At 38.4% G+C, this 22792-nt stretch overlaps 1 pseudogene; it reads left to right on the forward strand.

Moving 5' to 3' along the window:
- Positions 1-8: 8 nt before the first annotated feature.
- On the forward strand, positions 9-22565 carry LOC147508704 (uncharacterized; annotated as a pseudogene).
- Positions 22566-22792: the final 227 nt, after the last annotated feature.

The raw sequence follows: 22792 nt of genomic DNA on the forward strand, positions 1-22792 counted from the left end.
CTGACAAAATGGTTACAAAGCTATTTTTCTTCACTATTTCTGATCTTCACTCTGTTATCAGTTTTTGCGATGATTCTTTTATGTTTGTTTGCAAGTTGAGGGTGAATCGTGGAAATCAGTGGAGTGGAACATATTATGGAAAGTCAGATTTCCGAAGGATATGGGTATGCTGCAACCCACTTCCAGACTCGGACGCCGTCAAGGGAGCATATGGGACTTATCTAGTGTATGGCAACCACTAACAACAAGTAAGTTTGAATGTCCGATCAACTCTCATCTTTTTTCTCCGAATACGATCAGGCTCTTATATAAAGTGTTGACAGTTAAATCATCATGAATTGCAATTAGTGAACTATATTGTTGACTTTGAACTATGACTTAAAGTTAAGCTGAGAGTCAATGGTGCCTCATCGTCTATGTGAAGACAAATGTTATTTCTGCAATTCCTATCTCTATTATATTATTTTAAATGCACAAAAGCGTCTATTTATTAACAACATTTTTCGCTCTTAGGTCAATTGGTTTAAGAAAGATGGAGATTCTGTAAGTAACGGGACACAGTTTGCCAAAGTTTCTGGTAAGGTCACTGTTGCAACATTTTTATACTTGTTCAACCCTTCATTTTTCTGCCCTTCTTCTTTTGTTTATATTCTCTCTTATTGTGTAGTTCTATTGCTTATAAGCAATGTGAGGAACCTATATCTATCCTACCAGAGCTTCATTGGGGTGAGATAGCTTCCAGTGACACACATAGTAATGATTCTTGAGCAATCAAATAATTCTGTTCAGGCAGGGGCCTCCACTAAAGATGCACCTCAAGTTGAGTCCTTGGTTGCCAAGCGTGGAGATATTCTTATTGACATCAATGATCGATTCCCTCGGGATTTCCTGTCAGATATATTTTCAAAGGAAAGATTGACTGAAGACTCCTCTAGCATAAGTCTGTTGTACAATGATGGAACTGGATTGAGCATAAATATTGGTCATTCTTTCAGAAGTTAGTACAGGATGAGTTTGTTAGAAATGATGTTTCTCTTATGGATCAGGACCATCTTGGATATTCGTCTCCACTTACTAAAGTTGATGAAGATAGTCTTGGAGCCTATAACTTTTCACAGTTGATGACCGACGTGAATACCTTGGGAGTTGTGGATTCTCAAATTTTTTTTGAGTAGGAAATTCAGCAGGAACCATCTGTCTCCTTTCCTGAATATATAAAGAAAGATTAAAAAATGTCTTATTATAGTTCGAAGAATAATAGTTGATACAATATTTGAGTTTCTATAAATAATTGACTAATCACTAGTACTTTTTGAAAGTTAAGTTCACACATGTTCGACATTGTTCTTTCTTATCTTAATGAAATAAGTTCTTCAAAGAATTTATTTATGTTGGGTTGTTTTTGTTAATTGGTGTATGTTTATGAATATGAAAGGGAATGTGGTGGTTTGGGACAGGTTTTTATTTGCTGGTTAATTGTCATGAGCAATACCAACAAAAAATGACAAAGGGTGAGATAAAAGGTTGTCCAACAATCTCCCTTTCCAAAAGAATTTATCACGGTTATTTTTTGATATTATCTCGGTTTCAATAAAAAAACATCTCAGTTTTCTTCTATACTAATTGGTTTCAATCAACAATTTATCTCGGTTTTATTCTATATAATATCGGTTTTATTTAGAAAACCGAGATAATATATTTAGATAAGATGTCAGACTTTTGAGATAATTCAGTAGCTTATTATCTCGATTTTATAGAACTCTATTACCTCAATGGATTTTACCTCGGTTGTAGTTTCCTAGAAAACCGAGATAAAAATTATAACATCTCACCTTTTAGCTGAGCTTATAAGCCCTTTTTTTAGTAGTATTGTAACCAGACGACCCATCTGTGAAAGACAACAGTTCATGTCCAGCCGTTGCATCCACCAATTTATCAATTCGTGGCAGACGGTAGCTGTCCTTCGGACACGCACAGTTCAGATCTGTGAAGTCGATACATATTCTCCATGACCCATTTTTCTTTCTTACTAGGACAATATTAGAAATCCAAGTGGGAAAATTAATTTCTCTAACAAATTTAGCTACCTTCAGCTTTTCAACTTCGACTTTTATAGCTTTGGAACTGTCAGCACCTATTTTCCTTGGTTTCTACTTGACTACTACTGCATCACTGCGGACATTAAGTCGATAGCATGCCATATGGGGATCAATTCCTAGCATTTCTTCAAACGACCAAGCAAACATGTCCTTGTGCTCTCAGAGGAACTATATCAGAGCCATGTGCTCTTCAGAACTCAACATGGTGCCGATGAAAGTGGTTTTTGGCGAGCTGCCTCCCCCAATATCCACTTCCTCCAATGGCTCTAGTGGGGGGGATCCTCCCTTTTTCTTGGGATCAGGTCTGGGAGAGGGGGGATCCAACTGTAATTGCTATTTGGCAGGTGGTCCAACCTCCATTGGTTCAAAAGGGAGTAGGGACTGCTTTGTTGCCAAAGCATAACATGTCTTGGCAGCCACCTGATCTCCTCTGATTGTCTCAATTTTCCCATTATGTGGGAATTTTAGACATTAGTGATAGGTGTTGGGAACGGCTCTGAGTCTGTATAGCTAGGTCCTGCCTAAAATCATGTGATATGGTGTGTTCGCTTTTACCACAACAAAATTTATGATAAGGGTTGCTGGACCAGTGGCTACAGGTAACTAGATCTCCCCAACTGTGAGAGCTTTGTCCCCACTGAATCCATACAGGTTGGAGCTGGTGGCAACCATCTCTGCATCTGGGATCTGCAACTTTTTGAATGCATCATAGTAGAGTACATCTGTTGAACTGCCTGGGTCTACCAATATACGATGCAAATCATAATCTCCAAAAGGGAGTGTGAGAACCAGTGCATCCTCATGTGGACTTTGGATGTTAAGGCAGTTAGCTTCAGTGAAAAGAATGAGTGGATCTTTTCGGGGTACTGCGTTCACCTAAACTCCTGTAGTCAACTCGTTGTTCATGATCCTCATCTGCTTGGTGATGCGCATTTGATATCGCGCACCCTTGTCAGTGACCTGTCCACTTCGTTTACTTGTTTTACCAGAAATCATATTTATCTGGAGTCGACCATTGAGCGGTCCAGTACCTTGGGTCCTGAACTGATGTGCTGATCTCCTCAGGATGTACTGCATTTGCCTATTCGTTTGCAACAAATTGCTTCAAATACCCCCTTTCAATCAGATCATGCAGTTCATTTTTTAGGGTCCTGCAGGCTCTGGTGCTGTGACCCTTACTCTTATGGAATTTGCAGTATGTTCTTTGGTCTCTAGTATCCAAGGAACTTGGCTTAAGCGGAGCTGGCCATTTGAGGTAACTCTGATTTTTTATTGAGTCCAGAACCTCATCCGGCATTTTGTTCAAAGGGGCGAAGTTTCTGTCCATTGAGGGAAGAGCTTCTTCAGTTCCTTCCACATGTGGCTTCATCTGTTGCTTTCCATCTGCACTACTGGCTACATTCTGGTATTACCCTCTGGGCATTCGTCCCTTTGATAGAGATTCAGCCATTTGGTAACTGCGATTATAGTCTCTCTTTGATTTTCGAGGGGAGGAATTTCCATTCCCTTCTTGAGGAACTCCAGGAACTGTCCGACTAGCTTTCTTTACCTCTTGACATCTGTTCAGGACATCTTCTTCCCACCCCCTTCCCACCTCGCATGAGTTTCAACCCTGTCAAGGAGCTCCTCTAAATCACAGGGTGGTTTCCTGGAGAGAGATCCGAATAAGGCATTGTTTTCATCCAACCCTTGTTTAAAAGCTATTATAGCAGTCTGTTCATCACAAGACTATATTTAGATGGAAATTTCCATGAACCCTTGCATGTAGGATCTCACTGCCTCTCCATCCTTTTTCTTGATGTTGAACAATTAATGGATTGATTTGTTTAGGTTGATGCTTGTTGCATGAGTACCTGTCTATAAAGGTCCTAAATAGTTCTTCTAAGGACCTGATTTGACGCTCAGGTAATCTATAGTACCACTGGAGCATAGATCCAGACAAGGAGGTTTTGAATTCTTGACACATGCCATGGTCATATCTATCATATTGTCCCATAGTGGCACGATACCTGAATAAGTGATCCACCGGATCTGGTTTGCAACTAAAGACACTGAACTTCAGTTGTTTGTAACCACGGGGATATGGTTTCCTCATCACCCGTGATGCGAGAGGAGATCTGCCTGCCCCCATTATGGCAGATTGAACAAGGGAGTCTTGCATTTTTCTCCCCTTGCCCGTCATCCGATGCATCTGACGGATCAGGTCATTCGTCTCAGTTTCCCATGCACCTTCTTTGGTAGAATGCTTCTTAGTCTGAACTCTTTTTATATGTAGAGGGTCGACTTCACGATCCTGGTCTGTTGACTCTGGTTCGGATGCTGTATATGAGTCCTCATCTGAGTTGCTGTATTCCAACTCAGATGTCTCGTGTTGAGCGGGATCCCCACGCCTTGGGTTCTTTGCACGACCACCTTCTGGAAGGTCGTCATTATCGAGATCGATGAGTGGCTCATTCCCTGTGTCAGATTGATACAAATGCCTCCACAACTGTACTTCTCGTTCAAGATTGATCCTTTGCTGTTCTAGAGCCTGGCTTGCCTGAACAGACTCTGGGTTGGTGAGGATAGCATTTATAACATTCTATTTTTTTTCCTAGTACCATAATAATAATAATAATAATAATAATAATAATAATAATAATAGATAAAAACCAAAAATATATGATAACTATTAGTTAAGGATAAAAGCCCCGTAGGTAAATAGATCACTTTCATCCTTGTTTTTCGGTGGGGGGTTTTAAAAACAAAAAGGAGTTCACACGTAGAGATTTTTTTACCCAGAAAAGAAAAAAAAAAAATGGAAAGGAGAGTAACATCAGTGAGGGGTTGCTGTGTAAGAGTAAAAAAGAAAAGGTTTTGAACGAGGAAAACCTTCTTCTTCGCACTACAGTCGACTTCGGTCTTTCGGGGTTTTTCCACTTTCGAAAATCTAACTATTCAGTTTATAAACAGTGAATAGTCTGAACATGTTCTTTTAAATTTTTACTGATCATATCTGTTACTGATTTTTCTTATCTAATATTTTGGAACGTTGTGATAAAAATGTTGATTTGATAAAAAAAAAAAAGATGTAATGGCCATTCATGCGAACTCAAGCCTCACTTTGAGTAGGCATAAATAGGATTCCTCGCATGTTCTCTGTAGTCAATCAATGGTGGCCGACTTTTATAAATTTTTTGAAGTACTGCATCTACGCCAAATTCTTAATTTTTCCTAATTGTTATGATGGGATGATGATGAGTATGTTGTATTAGTAGATGTTGGTTGTTGTTGGGTATTGTTGAAGCTCTGAAAGAGCAATAATGGCATTAACTCGCGATTTGAGATTTGGGGAAAATCAAGGTTTGATTATACAATAGTGTTGGGCTTTTGGTTGGGGATTGAAATCGAGTGGTTTTGGTGTGGTTTGATTGTTGTTTAAGTGTTGTGAAGCTTTGACAAGAGTGTTAATGGCTTCGAAACGCGACTTCTGACGAGTGATGGAATTGGGTTTTAGTCTTGTCAAAAGATTGGGTTTTTTGTGAGGAGTGAAACCGATGGGGTTAGAGTGGAGGAGGGTTAGTGGTTTGTGGTGGCTAATAGGTGGAGGTGGCGAGATGTGAGGAAGAAGAAGAAGAAGGTAGCGATCTGTTCATTTCTTTTTTTTTTTGTGGGCTTGGGCCGAAATCAGTTATGTAGGCTTGAGTGTTTTATTCTTTTTTAGATTTCACTTATGGGATTAAGTTTAGTTGGGCTTGGGAAAGGCTATAGACATTTGGGCATTAGTCTTTGGGTTTTTGGGTTAGATGAGTTTAGGACTGGTTGACTAGGGTTGACTTTGACTTTGACTAGTTGACCAAGTTTGACTTTTAACTTGAATTATGATTTGGTCTATTAGTATCGGTCTAGGGCTATTAGCGTGCTTGGCTTTAGGATAAGACCTATATATATATATATATATATATATATGTACGTGTATTAACTACTATGTGATATTTCAGTCTTTTATGATATACGACGCTATGACAATTAGACATCAATATAATTAATAGCGCATAAACAATAATACACGAAACAAGATCTCTTCCGTTCTCTGAAATAATATATGCAATAAAGTTCAATAATGCGTACACAAATGAGATTTTATGATTGATGATGTCATATGTTAGGTGGGCATTTATTGAATGTGTCATAAATGGCCTGTTAGCGTTATAAAAGGTTATTCATTGAATGTGCCATGAATGACACGGGTATTCATTGAATGTGTCATGAATGACCAGATTGTTTGGAATTCCCTAGAGAGGAACTAAGGTATTCGCCTTGCGGGTTAGTTGTATTCCTTGATTGTACGAGAATGTAAGGTTGGGTATTCCTTGAATGTGGCAAGAATGACCTAAGGTATTCATTGAATGTGTTATGAATGACTTGAGTTTTATGCCATAAAAGGCTTGGTTTTATGAGCATTAAAAGTCCATAAATGGCTGTGTCTCACAAGTATGAGTTTACAAGAGGGATTTATGATATTTATGCGAGACAAATAAGACTAAGAACTACAAAGGCTTGATTCCAATCTTGAAAGATTTGAATACGTAGGCAGCTTTGAGCAAAAATGCAGCCACCATATTACATATTATATATTAGTTTAGTGATAACTATGTGGTATCAATTAGACTTCAATGTCTTAAATGATGTTTTGATTATGAATGGAAATTTGATTGGTTGTGCTAAATTCTTTTATTGTGATGTCTAACTCTGTTTTTGCAGAGGGGTAGGGTCTGTTAATCTTGTATGCAGGGACATAAATATCCTACCCTAAGACGATGTGCTGGCTTAAAGGTAAAGTGTATAAAACTCATATTTAAATAAGTTATCATATGTGTATTTAATGAGTGGAATGTAAGTGGTTTTTATACTGTGAGTTAATTTTGGAAAAATAGGTTATTAGGGTTTCATTTCATCCTGAGTTTTCAGATGATTGAATAGGGTGACGATTGAGATATTTATATCCTGGAAAATTTCCTATTTAAGATTTTTTGGAAATTTGGGGTGTGACAACATTCTCACCATCTTGACGCTCTTCTTGAGCGTTATTCCTAGGCCCGCACTGTTCTTTGCCGCGCGGTCTTGTCATGGTCATGGGTCTCCAGAGGGGGTTGTTCGCGTCGTGGTAACCAGCATTGTCCCCTCCTTCATGTGTCTCATGCTCTTCTTCTCTCATAGCGACGCTGCGTGTGGTAACGCCACCCTTTGTTTTCTTTGCTCCTGCCATCACAACAGTAAGAGTTTTTAGGCTAAATCAATCGTCTGAAATGAATATTTACCTATTTTCGTCCTCACAGACGGCGCCACTAGATATAGGGGATTTTTTGAGATTTCCCTGATCTTCCTCTGTGCCGTGTGATCTTGGAACCTTTAAATGAATGGAGAAAGGATGAGATGATGGTAAGTTCAGGGTTGAACCGTCTGACAGCTGCCTACATATCTCCTTGTTTATTATGGAGAATCAAACCCTATTTTGCGTAGTTCCTATAAGCGAATCCCTTTGGTTTATATAGGAAGAGCTACGAGAGTCCTAAGGTTAGGGTTATCTTCACCGCTTGTGAGTTCCCTTCCATCTTTGGACTCTGCCTTCTTATTAGGATTCCTCTTCTTATGGAAGTCTGAATCTAGACCATATCTTACAAGAGGTAAGTTTCCTTGTTGATAGTAATGTCCCATCATGTATGAGAAGATTATATCTCAGAAGGAAACTCCTAAGATATGTCATCATGATTCCTTCCTTATCATCAAAGATCACCATCTTCAGTTTCCTTCTATTCATGAACTGTCTATGTCAGTTCCTAACGACTGGGTAACTGCTATAATTGAGGGCGGTCAGTCATGTGCTTGGCACATGTCTACTAAACACTCATGCTAAGCACGAGATCACTTATTCACATAACTGATCAGATGGTCCTCGTCTCATTCTGGACATATATAGTCTTAGGTTATTTCCCATACACGTGTCATCTGTTCAGTGACGGGAAATCCCCCCTACACAAGTGGTAACAACTTTTGGGTCATTGACTCAAGAGCTTCTTATCATATGACAGGTAATCCTCAGTTGTTTTCTAATCTTAAGTATACTCACACACCATCATATGTCACATTAGCAAATGGGGCTAAGGCTAATATTCTTGGTAGGGGTACTACTCAGTTAACTCGTAATATATCACTTATCTCAGTCTTGCTTATTCAAAATTTTCCCTTTAATCTATTGTCTGTTCATCGTCTCATCTAATCTCTTCACTGTAATGTCATGTTTTCTTCCACTCAAGTTGTGTTTCAGGATCTATAGACAAAGACACTAGTTGGTGGGGGGTATGAGCACGGGGGCATATATTACTTTCAAGATGGTTATGGGCACTCTCACCGTATGCGGACTCTCCTCAGCCTCGATCTCTCCCGCTTTCGGGCATAGACGTCTTGGTCATCTTCCTCTGGCTAGTTTGCGAAGTTTAGTTCCCAGTATTTCTTCTAGTATTCAGTCTTTAAGTTGTGAGGTTTGTGAGTTAACTAAACATCGTTGTACTACTTACAAAAATAGGTTAAATAAGTGTTCTAGTGCTCCTTTTCAGTTAGTTCATTCAAATGTTTGGGAACCTTGTAGAACCACTGGACATTTTGGAGCCAAGTATTTTATTACATTAATAGATGATTTCTCTCCCCTGTTTGTTGGGTATATATTATAGAAAATAGTTCTCAAGTATTCTCTGTTTTTCAAAAAATTCTATGCTGAGATTACTAATCGGTATTCTGCACACATGCATGTTTTTTGAACTGATAATGCCATAGATTATACATCTACAATATTCAAGTGTTTTTTAGATGACCATGGCATTACACATCAAACCTCATGTGTGGATACACCTCAACAAAATGGGTTGCTGAGAGAAAGAACAGACCCATTATTGAAGTTGCCCGATGCTTAATGTTTCAAACAAATATCCCAAAGTTTTATTGGGCAGTGATAAGAGTCAAAAATTGTAGTTTTAACCCCTTAATATCATTATATTTAGACCAATTATGTGTATAATAAATATGAGTTAGTATTGTTTACGTGCGTTTATGTATTTTAGGCATTGGAGTCAAATATATGAAGAAACATGTCACTTTTGCCAGATAAAAGAGCAAAGGTTGGTTACTAAGAAGTTCTATGATTAAAAGCCAAGATTCAAGGAGAAAAAGCCTTTTTAAAGCCCGGTCAAAGCTGAAAAGTCAAAGCCAACGCGGGCAGAAATAGAGCAGAAAAGTCAACAAAATTTCCACATGCAGTATCTTTAGACTCAAACCTTAGAATTGGGCCTATTATATTTCAAAACAACCGTATCGGAAAGAGCTTTCTAACGGTCTAGGCCTTGACTCAATCGGAGGAGCAAAAGTGGACGAAAAGGTTGTTGCAGTAATTTCCAGCAGAGAAACCCTTTTTGGACTTATGTAATTAGATTTTGGGCTTGATTTAAAGGCCCAAAACATGGCTCCAAAGCCCATGCACGAAAATGTAGACCTAGCCTCTCTTATATAAAGAGGATTAATGCATCACTCTCAATATACTTAGACTTAGATAGATATAATTAATTAGAGATAGATAATTATGAATTATACTTAGTTATTAGTTTAAACCTTAGTTAATTATTGTTTTTCAATATTCATTAGATTAATAAAAGTTCATTATTGTTCTTTATTATGTCTCCTTCTTATATATTTGTTTATGATAGTCTAATGACATCTAGCGAAACCTCCATTATAGGGGTTTGATAAAGCTTGATAAAGACTTGATATGTTAGTTAGAATTATTGCTTGTTAAGAGTTTCACTCTAGAAGGACAGTTGATTTGCCATGAGAATGGGTTGGACTTCCCTACATGCTAATTATTAGTTGGCAAAGATTGTCATGAGTAATTAGGGATAAACACTTAATCTTATTTGATTAGGACTGCAATAATCTACACTAGCATATTAGGAGTACATCAAGTGGATTCAAATCTCCCTAATCCCTTCTCCATATTCACATGTCAATACTCATTTATCATAGTATAAGTTAAACATTTATTTAAGTTCAATTGCCATATTAGCATAATTCAATTCATTACTCTCATTCATTTGTTAGTATCGATTAAACTAGTAGAAACTTACGTTTAAAGGACTAGGAGTGGAACGAATTCTCTACTCCATTTATTGCATGATTCAAGAGAGTAGATAACTTTGATAACTAAGAGTAAAATTATTATTATTTACTTCTGTTTAAGTTTAGTAAGTTAAATAGGAGTAAAGGATAATTCCTATTTTATCAAATGGTGCCGCTGCCATCTTAGTTATGTTAAATTTGTTTCCTTTAGTATTTTCGTCCCTACCAAAATCCCATTAAACCCACTCACCCTTGTTTGGTTATGACTGTGTTTGTTTGGCTCAGAAAATATATTTTTTCAGAATTCTACATGGAGCGCGCCCGCGCTCATAGTAGGCTATCTCGAGAGAGTGCGCGACCTAAAAACACTGGACATTAGTTCAGGCAAGAGCGCGCCCGCGCCCTTTTATGCCTAGTTCCGAACGCGCCCGCGTCCACTTTTGAATTTGCCCAATTTTCACAAGTTAGTTTCCAACTCATTTCATTTAAGTTATTCAGTGTTTCTATCTTCGTGAATACACTGTGATCGCGTATACAAGACACTATTCAAACGCGTAGCAAGGAGGCATTCAGGTACTCCTCCTTCCACTCCTCGCCTCTCCTGTTAGAGGATTTTTTCTAGCATATCAGGGTTATTTGACTATTTGTTCGGGGTTTGTTTTATATTGGCCTTACCCTTGTATGAGATTAAGGTCCGGTACTAGTAAACCATCTTCAGTTATTTATCGTAAATGTCAACGCACATGTCTATTTAGAATACCACACACTACACCTACACCAATGGCTGACGAAACAGCGACTCCTCTCTCTGATTTTTATAAGACCCTTAACAATAGCCCTAAGTCATGCATCGTTCTTGTAGACCCAGTGGGGAATTTTTGAATCCCCCCAAATATATTTAATTTGTTACCAGTTTTTCATGGGTTAGACCATGAGAAGCCTTATCAGCATATGTGTAGGATAGATCAAGTTTTTACCACATTTCATCATCATACTGTTGGTTCGGTGCAAATTAAATTGAGGGTGTTTCCTTTCACCCTCACCGATAAGGTGACATCTTGATTAACTGCCCAAGCGCCTAATTCTATGGACTTATGGGCCAAACTTGTTCAATTATTCATGGAACAGTTTTACCCACCACTAAAGACAGATAAAATGCTTCAAAAGATTCATTTCTTCCGCTAGAATCCTCATGAATCCTTTTCAGAGGCCTGGAATTTGTTCATTGATTTTCTCGTTGAGTGTCCACATCATAACCTTGCGAAAGACATACTTGTTCGTGCCTTTTTCAAAGGGCTTTTACATCACCATAAAGAGGTTCTTGACATAATGACTGGGGGTAGTTTCCTTAATAAAGGTGCCTCTGAGGCTTATAGGTTTTTGGAAGATCAATCTAAACAACAAAATAACTGGGGGGTAATGACATCCCCCGCTCCAGTAATTCTTCTTCCACAGTTAAGGCTGCCAATATGTTTGAGGTTAAATCTGATCCTGAGTTTAAAACTTTAATCGAATCTCTCACTAAAAAGGTAGAAGCCATTTTTGTCCAACAACAACCTACTCCTATCATGAACGTCAACACTCTTCCATGTAATTTATGTTACATCCTTGAGCATCCCAACTCCTATTGTCCTCTAGTCTATGAACAACCATCCGCTCAACCGGACAATGTTTATTCCATTAATAGCGAACCTAACGCGCCTTGGAGACAATATCCTAACTTCGGTTGGAAAAATAATCATCATGTTACACCTCCAGGGTTTAATAATCAAAATGTTAGGCAAGCGCCAAATTACAATCAAGCTCAATCAAGACAAGGACAAGGTAATTATAATAATTATTATAATGCTAATAAAGGTATCGTTCCGGTTACTAATAACTATCGCAACCCACCCGTTAATAATCAACGTGAGATAGTTCCAATCACACCACCTGTGACCACTACACCTACACAACCGGATCGTCTCGACGGCTTCATACAGGTTAGCCAACAGCTTATACAATCAATGAATTAATCTAACCAATAGGTTTTACAATCCATTAATCTTTCCATTCAGTAGTTAGCCCAAGAGAAAACCCAACCAAAAGGTGTGTTTCCAGGTCAAGCCGTACCTAATCCTAAAATGCCAACACAGCCTTTGAAGTAACAGGTAATCCTAGTAATAAAAATATCAATGTAGGTGAGCTAAATGCATCACCACTCTCCGTTCTGGCAGAGTGGTCGATAATGCCATAATTATGCCTGTTGTTACCCTACCAGTGGTCCCTACACCTGATATTTTACTAGATACCGAAGTAGTAACTGATGATCCTACTCCTGTAGAGGTACTAGTTAAATCTCAACCCAAGAGGAAAACGGCCAAGGTTAAAACTCATATTGATCCATATGCTAAATATAAAGAGAACCCACCGTTTCCCCAGAGACTAGCCATGTTATACAAGGATACTAACTTTGATAAGATTAGGGAAGTTTTTTAAAGTCTAACGATTAACCTACCTTTTCTTAATGCAATTAAAAAGTTACCACAACATGCTAAGTTTCTAAAAGGGTTGTGCACTACTAGGCAGAAGACCAATATACCAAAAGATGCCTTTTTAACTGAACAGTTCCCAACTCTATATGAACATAATGGAATCGTTAAGTACAAGGACCCTGGTCGTCCTACTATACAATGTACCTTGGGGGATACCCATACAATGACTGCACTATTAGACCTGGGGGCGAGTGTTAACTTACTCCCTTATTATTTATATAAGCAAATAGGTCTACAAGAGATGCAACCTACTAAAATGACGTTGCAATTAGTAGATCGGTCTATTAAGTATCCTAAGGGTGTTGTTGAAAACGTGCTGGTTAAGGTTTATGATTTTTACTACCCAGCAGACTTCCTTATCCTAGACACAGAAATCGCTAATGACTCTGTTCCTATCATTTTAGGGTGTCCTTTCTTGACAACTGCCAACGCACTCATAAACTGCCGCGATAGTTCGATGTCCATGTCCTTTAGTCATCTTTCCATTGAGGTAAATGTTTTCAAGATGATGAAACAGTTACCGAATTTGTCTATAGATGTGGAGGTTGGCATGATCGAGAGCTTAGCTTAAGATTATTTCAACAATACATTTCCAGAAAATCAGATGCACCAGTTCCTTTCTTTCGGTAGCTCCGACTTCGACGATGACTCCTACTTAGAGGAAGTCAACGCCCTTTTCGATTCTACCCCTATCTTAGATCCTTTTGTCGCTCCTTTTTCCGAGTTTGAAGACCTCTTACCTAAATAGGTCTTCACTACTCAAGACAAGGATCCTCCGGAATCCTTTTTACCCATTCCTCCCACCCCTGTGCTTAAACCTCTTCTTGCTGGGTTGAAATATATCCAGCTTGATCCAGATGGTAGTCATCCGGTGATCATATCTTCTCAGTTATCTGCTCATGAAGAAACACATTTGATTAGGGTGATTAGGGAACATCGTTCCGCAATCGGTTGGTCCTTGGATGACATTAAAGGGATTGACCCTGGTGTATGCACGCATCGTATCTATTTGGAGGATAATGCGAAGGCTTCACGCGAACCTCAGCGTCGCTTGAACCCTGCCATGAAAGAGGTGGTCAGGGAGGAAATCTTACGGTTACTCGATGCGGGGATCATATATCCCATTTTCGATAGTGAATGGGTAAGTCATATTGACGTAATCCCTAAGAAATTGGGGGTTACCATTGTTCATAATGCTGCAGGTGAATATGTTTCCACACGTGTTCCTATGAAATAGAGGATCTGTATTGATTACAGACGCTTAAATACCATGACACGAAAGAATCACTTTCCTTTACCCTTTATAGATCAGATACTTGAATGTCTAGCTGGTCATGCTTATTATTGGTTTTTAGATGGATATTCTGGCTATTTTCAAATCATTATCGATCCTGATGACCAAGACAAGACTACCTTCACATGTCCTTTTAGAACATATGCGTATAAACGGATGCCTTTTGGTCTCTGTAATGCTCCTGGTACCTTCCAGCGGTGTATGCTACATATCTTTAGTGACATGGTGGAGCGCTTTATGGAACTTTTCATGGATGATTTTTCTATCTATGGAGACTCTTTTAGTGAGTGCCTGTCTAACCTTTCCCAGGTGTTGACACAATGTGAGAAGAAAAATCTGGTTTTAAATTAGGAGAAGTGTCATTTTATGGTTAAGAAAGGGATAGTACTAGGTCATATTGTATCTAGTGATGGCATAGAAGTAGATAAGGCTAAATTGGATAAGATAGCGTCTTTACCTATACCACGGACTGTCCATGACATTAGAGCCTTTTTAGGCCATGCAGGCTTCTATAGGCGTTTTATCAAGGATTTTTCGAAAACAGCTAGGCCTTTAACTAATCTTCTTTTGAAAGATGTCATCTTTGATTTCAATTTTGACTACAAGCAGTCTTTTGCAACTTTAAAAGTCGTTTTAACATCTGCATCAATTATACAGCCTCCCGATTGGCCTAAACCTTTTGAGCTTATGTGCGACGCTAGCGATTATGTTGCTGGTGTTGTATTAGGACAAAAACTAGATGATAACTTGACTATAATTTATTATGCTAGTAAAACTTTAAATGATGCTCAACGCAATTACACTACTACTGAAAAAGAATTTTTAGCTGTAGTTTATGCTCTAGATAAGTTCCGCCCTTATTTGGTTGGCCCTACGACCTTAGTTTACACCGACCATGCAGCTCTTAGGTACTTTCTTGCCAAGAAGGATGTTAAATAGAGATTGATTCAATGGATTCTTCTCCTACAAGAGTTTATCCTAGAAAGTAAGGATAAACGAGGGGTAGAAAATGTGGTTGCAAATCACTTATCTAGAGTTACCAATGACAGTGATAGTTAGTCAGAGTCCATACCTTATTCTTTTCCTGATGTGCATCTTTATGCTATTTTTTCTACACCATGGTATGCCGACATTGTGAACTATTTAGCTTCTGATATTATTCTTGATATTTTGTCAAGAAATGAACGTAAGAAGTTTTTTGCCAGAGTTAAGCTATACTACTAGGATGAGCCCTACCTTTTTAAGTATTGTGCAGATCAGATTATTCGTTGTTGTATTCCCTAGTGGCAGTGGGAATATCATGAGGCTTTATCCTTCTGCCATGACAAAGAGTGTGGTAGCCATTTTAGTGGTATGAAAATGGTAGCTAAAGTTCTTCAATGTGGTTTTTATTGGCCTACCCTGTTTAAAGATGACCAAGTTCATTACAAGATGTGTGTTCCTTGCCAACAACTTGGGCATATTACTAAATGTAATATGATGCCATTAAATCTCATTTTGGTGGAAGAAATTTTTGATGTCTGGGGCATTGATTTCATGGGTCCTTTTCCTGTTTCCCACGGTTTTGTTTATATTCTTGTTGTCGTGGACTATGTTTCCAAATGGATAGAAGCCATGGCCTGCCGTAGCAATGACCAAAAGACAATTGTGTATTTTGTTAAGGAATACATTTTCTGTCGGTTTGGCATTCCTAAAGCCATCATCAGTAATGGTGGAACGCATTTTTACAATAGAGTTGTTGCTTCTTTAGTTAAAAAGTACGGAGTTACCCACAAGATGGCAACTCCTTATCATCCACAAACTAGTGGCCAGGTAGAAGTTTCTAATAAGGAAATAGAGAAAATATTATAAACCACAGTAAATCCTGATAGAAAAGATTGGTCTAAGTGTCATATTGATGCCTTATGGGCATATCAGACTGCTTTTAAAACTCCTATAGGTATGTCTCCCTTTAGACTTGTGTTTGGAAAACCTTGTCATTTGCCCGTTGAATTAGTGCACCGTGTTGTGGGCTATAAAAAGCCTTAACTTCAATTATGCTAAAGCAGGTGTCAGGCGCAAATTACAATTAAATGAGCTTGAAGAAATCCGTAGTGATTCTTATGATCTCGCGAAAGATTATAAAGCTAACATGAAACATATTCATGATAAACAAATTTTGCGTAAGGAGTTTGTGGTTGGTCAAAAGGTCTTGCTTTACAACTCCCGCTTGCATATTTTCCTTGGAAAATTAAAAACTCGTTGGTTTGGTCCTTTTATGGTTACTAAAGTCACCCCTTACGGGGCAATCACCTTGTGAAATCCCAAGGACAACAGTACCTTTAAAGTTAATGGCCAACGATTAAAACATTTTCACGAGTTACTATACCCAGATGTGGATGATGTCCTTTTACAGGACCCTGTCTATGAGGGCTAACCTTTGTTGTTAGTGTACTTCCTTTCATTTCCATATTTTGGTGAGTGCACCATTCAGGTAACCGGACCTTCCCTTTGGAGTGTGTGGCTATAAGTACTGGATCCTAAGTCCATGTTTAACATAATTCACGTTTTCCACTCTTGCATGTTTTCTCAGTTTTTTAGTCATGTTTCTCTATGGTGTGAATTATGTCTTTATTGCTTTATTGTTTTCCTTTATTTTAAAACTTATTCATAAAAAAAAATAGAAAATGTTAAAACCATAAAAATTTGTAATCTAGGAAGTCTCGGAAATCTGACTTTAAAAGGCCCACGTGTTTAAACAAATTTTCTAAACCCTGTTTTCAAAATTTGTTTGGGGGTGGGGTGTTGGTCTTTCCATTCTTGTTCACTCAACTTCCTATTCTTGTTGTTTATGTCATTTAGTCATATGTTGATTCGGGTTAACACTATCTATGAATTTAGATTCCTTATGCACACATAACTTATGTCATGCACGCACTTTGAGGCGTTTTCCATTTTTCTTACATGTTAACCACGGTTAGATTCGAGTTTTTTTTATAGATCATTGGATTGTACTCTCTTTGATGGTCGTTTTCATAGCTCATTCATAAAAATCGGACCGTTAACAAATCGGGAATTTTTGTTTTAATTTCACGAGGCATAGGACGAAATGGGTATTTTGAAATTTGTTCTGGGCTTGGGCCCAACAGGTTAAACCCATGCGTTTAAACCACTTTGCATTCTTCATCTTCTCCCTGCCTCCAAGAATAGCATCGAACCATTAAAAAAAAAAATTCAAAAAACCACACGACCCACTCCAATTTGTTTCAAATAGAGTTCAATTAGAACTTCTCCACACCTTGCATTCCACCCAAATTCAAATTCCAAACCCCAATGACGACCCAAAACCAAAAAATTCTTCCGGAACAAGCTTTTGTTTCTAAACAATTTTCACCCTTTTATGATACTGAGATGATTAGTAGGGGTGGAAAGGGTTGTGGTATTCGGTGAATGATTTTTATCACACCGATTTGGTGTTGAATTTCTATAAAAGGAGGGAGATTGAGGGTAGGAAGATTTTTTTGAAGGTAAATGGTACGAGGAGAGAAGTGTATACAGCTATGTTGTCTAGGATTCTAGGCGTTGAGGCAAGACACAACCTCGTAATCACAATGCAGGGGTTTGCGAGCCAGGGATCGAGGCATTAATGAAAAGATCAGATTGAAGGACGATAATGCGAAATTGCATTGTGTTCGACAGTCGTCTCTGAGAACCAACCAGCTGGATGTAGGTCAGTGGCTTGGTAAGGACATCATTGGCACCTCGAAAGTCAGTGACATCGGCTCGTCCTGTCTGCACGTTCTTTGGGTCCTTTAGGAGAAGAAATATGAGTTTTGCTTCCTCAACTTTTTCATTGCTGAGCTTAAAAGCGTTGGAATATATACTACACCCTTCCCTATTTTGATTACTAAGATCATGCTGCATTTTGGAGCTGTTTCGAAAACTCAGCGGATTATGTTAAAGTTGCATGCAAATACAAAGATTTGTAAAGACTGTATTCAGAGGAAGTGGAAATTGCTTGAGGATAGGGGTGTTGAGACTGAGTCGAGTGATGATGATGAGGAAGACACGACATGTTTTGAGGCCGATGCCTTGGAAAAGGCTACTTCTGATATAGAATGTATGGCATTGCTTCAACGTGGTCCGCGTTCTCTTAATACCATTTGTGAGGATCTGTGGACTAGGCAGGTTAATATCCATCATAATTTTGAGGAACTCAGTACGTGCTAGTAACCGAGAGCTCCAGGCTAACATGGAGACCCTAGTCCAGCGGGATAAAGAGCATGAGGAATCCATGAACACATATATAAAGGGACAGAGGAAGTTCCAAATTGAAGTTCTACGACGCTTGCCACCTAATGGGGGTTCTTCTTCGGATACCTCTGTAAGGCATGAGCGTCGTCGGCGCAGAACGGATGACTCTGGCCCATCATCGTCGTGTGGCTAGTTTTTGTTGTGTTAAGACTAGTTTTCTTGTTTTTCGTAGATTTTGTTTCCGAATTGATAGTTAAGTAGTTAATATTTGGATTCTGTAATTGTTATTTCAATTTAATTTAATTTGAAGCTATTTTTAGTTTTTTCCATATGCTATGTGTTGTTTAGGGGTGGAATTATTTATTTAGCAGTGCCTCTAATCATATCCACGTATTTTGTTGTCAAATTTTTTGCCTGTTTGATTATGATTGAATTATGTGAGAATGTTGCTATTTCGGTGTTGCTAGAATTAGAAAGTGTTGCTTGGTGCAATCTCAAGGAGTCATAACTAGAAGAGTGCTATTTTAATTCCAGCCAAAAAGCTATTGGTTTGGTTTTGGAGTGTGCCTCTTGTCTGTTTCTATTTTGGATTTAAAATTATCTTATTCCATCATGTTGCCTTAACTAGTTGGGAAACTTGTTGAACTTAGAAACTAGTTCTCTATAAATCATTGGTGCACTCTCAACTTCACATCACACCTCTCACTTTGCATCTCTCACTTTGTCTTTGAATTTTGCACTTCATAGCACTCATCATACTCGGAGCACGCACGCCCTCTGTTTTGCCTATACTCAGAGCACGCACATGCTAAAATAGCTAGACATTGAGCAAGGCAAGAGCGCGTGCGCGCCCTTCCACAAGCAAAGTTGAGTACGCCCACACCCTTCACCTCAACAACCATTTTTAGTTCTGATTTTTTGTAGGTTCTTCCAAGGTTGTTTCCAGCAGTTCTAGAGTGTGTTGTGTGATATGTAGTCTCCTCAGATTATACCGGAGATGTCATTCGAAGATTTATTCGCAGGTGACATGTATGGATCTTGGTTCCGCAACGTGATTATACAGGTAGGATGGCAGCCTCTAATGGTAAGCCCTGATGAACTATATTCTATTGCACTTACAACTTATGTTTATGAGCATTGTACGTTCTTTGAAAGACCGGAAGGAGAGCAGGTGTTCTCCATCACCATTGAGGATGAGAGAATGGATATAACCAAGTTCTTATTGGTGTTTGCCCTTGGACTGTCTATGCCTGTTGAAGTTCAAGACCCATGGGGCCATTGGGTAGATAATATGTAAGTCTACACTTATGAGTTTTTGCATGAGGCCTACGGGGCAGGAATTTTCCGTATAGAGGACCAAGGGCAATATAACGTAGCCCTGGGTAGCTTGTCCCAGCCCTAAACGTGGGCACGGTGATGTTTTTTATCATGCTAAACATATTAGGGGAATGACATTTTTCTTCTATGAATGATGCCACTCACAACGTCTTCCTTGCTTTACCCACGAGACATATGCTTTATGACATTCCCCGGGCCTTAGTTTCTAGTTTAGCTCGAGCTCACAGTATGAGGCATAAGTATCTTCTTATGCATGTCTTAGTTTGTCGAATAATGTTATGTTTCTTTCCGAATTTTTGTGCCTGTATCACGGATTGGGTTGGGGTGACATTGTGCGACCCACCAACTGCATTATACGTTTATTCCGTGCAATGACTTGGCCAGGATGGAGGCTACAACCTAATTGGGTTGCCCCTTACACCCCATCCGACCAAGTGATGCTTGACCGATTAGCAATTGTAGATGATAAATGGCGTGAGGCCTGGCAAATTATCATGGCATGGCAGGATGCCAAGGAACCTCAATTCTTTATTGAAGAGGAGGACGATGAGTAAATGCGGGATATGAGGTAGTTTTTATTTTTGCTAGTGTCTACTTCTGTCCCAAGCAATTTACTTCTTGTTAACCTCATAAAGGGTGGAACTCGTATAGAGTTGCGTCTATTTTTCTTTACCTATATTAGTATGTTTTAAATTTGTTTTGCAGGTGTTCTTCAATTTTCATGTGTTTCCATGGTATTTCCTAACCTTCTTATTTTAATACTTTGAGGACAAAGCATGTTCTTGTTTGGGGGTGGCATAGAAACATAACATTAAAATTAAAGCACCTATTAGGATAATCACTACAACAAATATGACATATGACATCACTACTTTACATCACTTTTAGTGAAGTGATATCATATGAAAACTATGACATCACTTTTCTCAGCATGTGATGTAATAATTATCACAATTTTTTTTTTTTAAAATCACTTATTTCAAAAGCTGATATAGTAGAGTTGTACAACATCATTTTAATAAGTGATGTCGTGATAGTGATGTAGTAACACTTTTTTATGTCACTCACCGTATCACTTATAAAGTGATGTCATATCCATGTATTCCACATCACTTTAAAGGTGTTGTTACTCACCGTGTCACTTAAAAAGTGATGTAATATCTATGTATTCAACATCACTTTAAAAGTGACTTTGTCAAGTTTTCGAAATCACTTATATAATGTGACTTCCAGAAGTGTTATTATCAATATACCTCTTAATTAGGTTAATTAGTTAGAAAAAGACCATCGAAAAACATTAGGTTAAATAGAAATGAAACAAGACACGCGCTTGGTTTGCTAGACTAGACTAGCCTCCCTTAAACGAAAAATAGAAGTAAAAAACCGTGATTTGCTTATATATAATTGTAAACCGTTGTTTCACACTTTCACGGTGTTCTTTTTAAATTTTTGGAACTGAAGTTAAAGCGTCAAGGGCCTCTAACAGTACTCGAATACAAAAATAAGCCCAGGTCAACTAAACCGGGTCAACTCAAACAAAAAGTCATGACCCATTTTTTTTTCTAAGCAAAGGTTTTGGCTCAAGAATACTCAGCGGGCAGTGCTATGGCTTCTTCTTCCTGCTCAATCTCATTCTCCCATCCCTCGGGTAACCATATTTACTCAATATTTTCCATCTTAGTATCATGGTTTCCCCAAAAAGAAGAATATTTTTCTATTGATTTCAAGAGAGAGCGAAAGAATCATCGTCTACTCTCAAACCCTAGCTATGTTTTGCACTCTATTTGAGGAGTCGGAAGATTTTTGCTAAGAAGATCCAATTTTTGCTGACCATATTGTAAACAAGTAAGATTATTTTCTATATTCCATTATTTTCAATCTTGTTTGGCGTTTTTAAGGGAAAAAAATTACTCTTTTGAATCTGGCTTCCCCCAATTTAAAATGTTTGTCGAATGTAGTCCTGAACTTGGGACACCATTTACTACAACTGAAGCTAGAACTTCATCAGTATCAAGCTCAGACCCAAGAACTTCACCATTTTTCATCCCGAAAATAAGTAGAGACGTAAAAAAAGAAGATTCATTAGCTTCAAAAGAAAGCAGGAATCTGGATGATAGTTGCTCAGACACGGATAGTGAAGATCTAAGTCCACCTTCAACTGGTCTAAGTTTTGGTGAGACCTGAGTTCTTCAATCTTCAAGATACGCTTGGTTTCGAAAAGGCTAGTAAGACTGTTGAGTGGTTACTGAGACAGGCGGAGGAAGCAATCCATGAGCTTGGTGAACGATGTACTGGTGATACCAAGAGTTTATCTTGTAGTACTGAATGTGATGTGGTTTCTGAAATTGATGAGGGACAGAACGTCATCTTTAAAGCGAAATCTTTAGACCGTGCTATTTCAAGAGGGGACATTTGAGAAGACTAGAAGATTGGACAAATTGAAACCGTACCATAGTCAAGATAGCTCCCATAACTTGAACAAACAGAAGTCTCTGAGTTCCTTGCAAAAGACTGATGAATCAAGTGGTTCCCACAATAATGACATGAAGTCTTCCTTGGAAGTGTTGGCTGAGTTGGAAGAACGATCGTCTCCATAGCACCCAGGCCCTAACAAACATGTCGTCAACCAATCTTTGAGAATCAACACAATAGCAAACCCATATTTGAATTTCAATTACCAATAACAACTTCGTGACATCTCAAGGTCAAAGTTCCAACAACAACAACAACATCAGTTTACCTACTATTCCCTCGAAAACTGGAGCATTGACATTGCCAAACCGCACGCTTAGCTACTAGGCTAATCTTTCGGTAGGTAATGTCCAAGATCCCATTGCTAGATTAAATTTCTTGATGACCTCGGCTTATCGTTTACAGTCTCAGACCGTGGACCTTAACCAATTCTATGGAAAACCTTGGTAGGGGTGGTGCAAGATATATGCTAGATTGATTAGTTCATGTCTTATGTGTCGTAATATTGGAAAATGTATGCTTTGTGAACTATGTCCTACTATCATTTATTGCGTTATATATATACAATTGTGTGATCTTTTGGCTAAGGATATAAACAAATGTGTGATTACTTGTGAATCTCCAATGGCTTCTAGGTTGAAATTGTAATGGATATGATTCTTGTTTACCTATCGATC

The sequence above is a fragment of the Coptis chinensis genome, chromosome 3, assembly GCF_015680905.1.
Source record: "Coptis chinensis isolate HL-2020 chromosome 3, ASM1568090v1, whole genome shotgun sequence".
NCBI lineage: Eukaryota > Viridiplantae > Streptophyta > Magnoliopsida > Ranunculales > Ranunculaceae > Coptis > Coptis chinensis.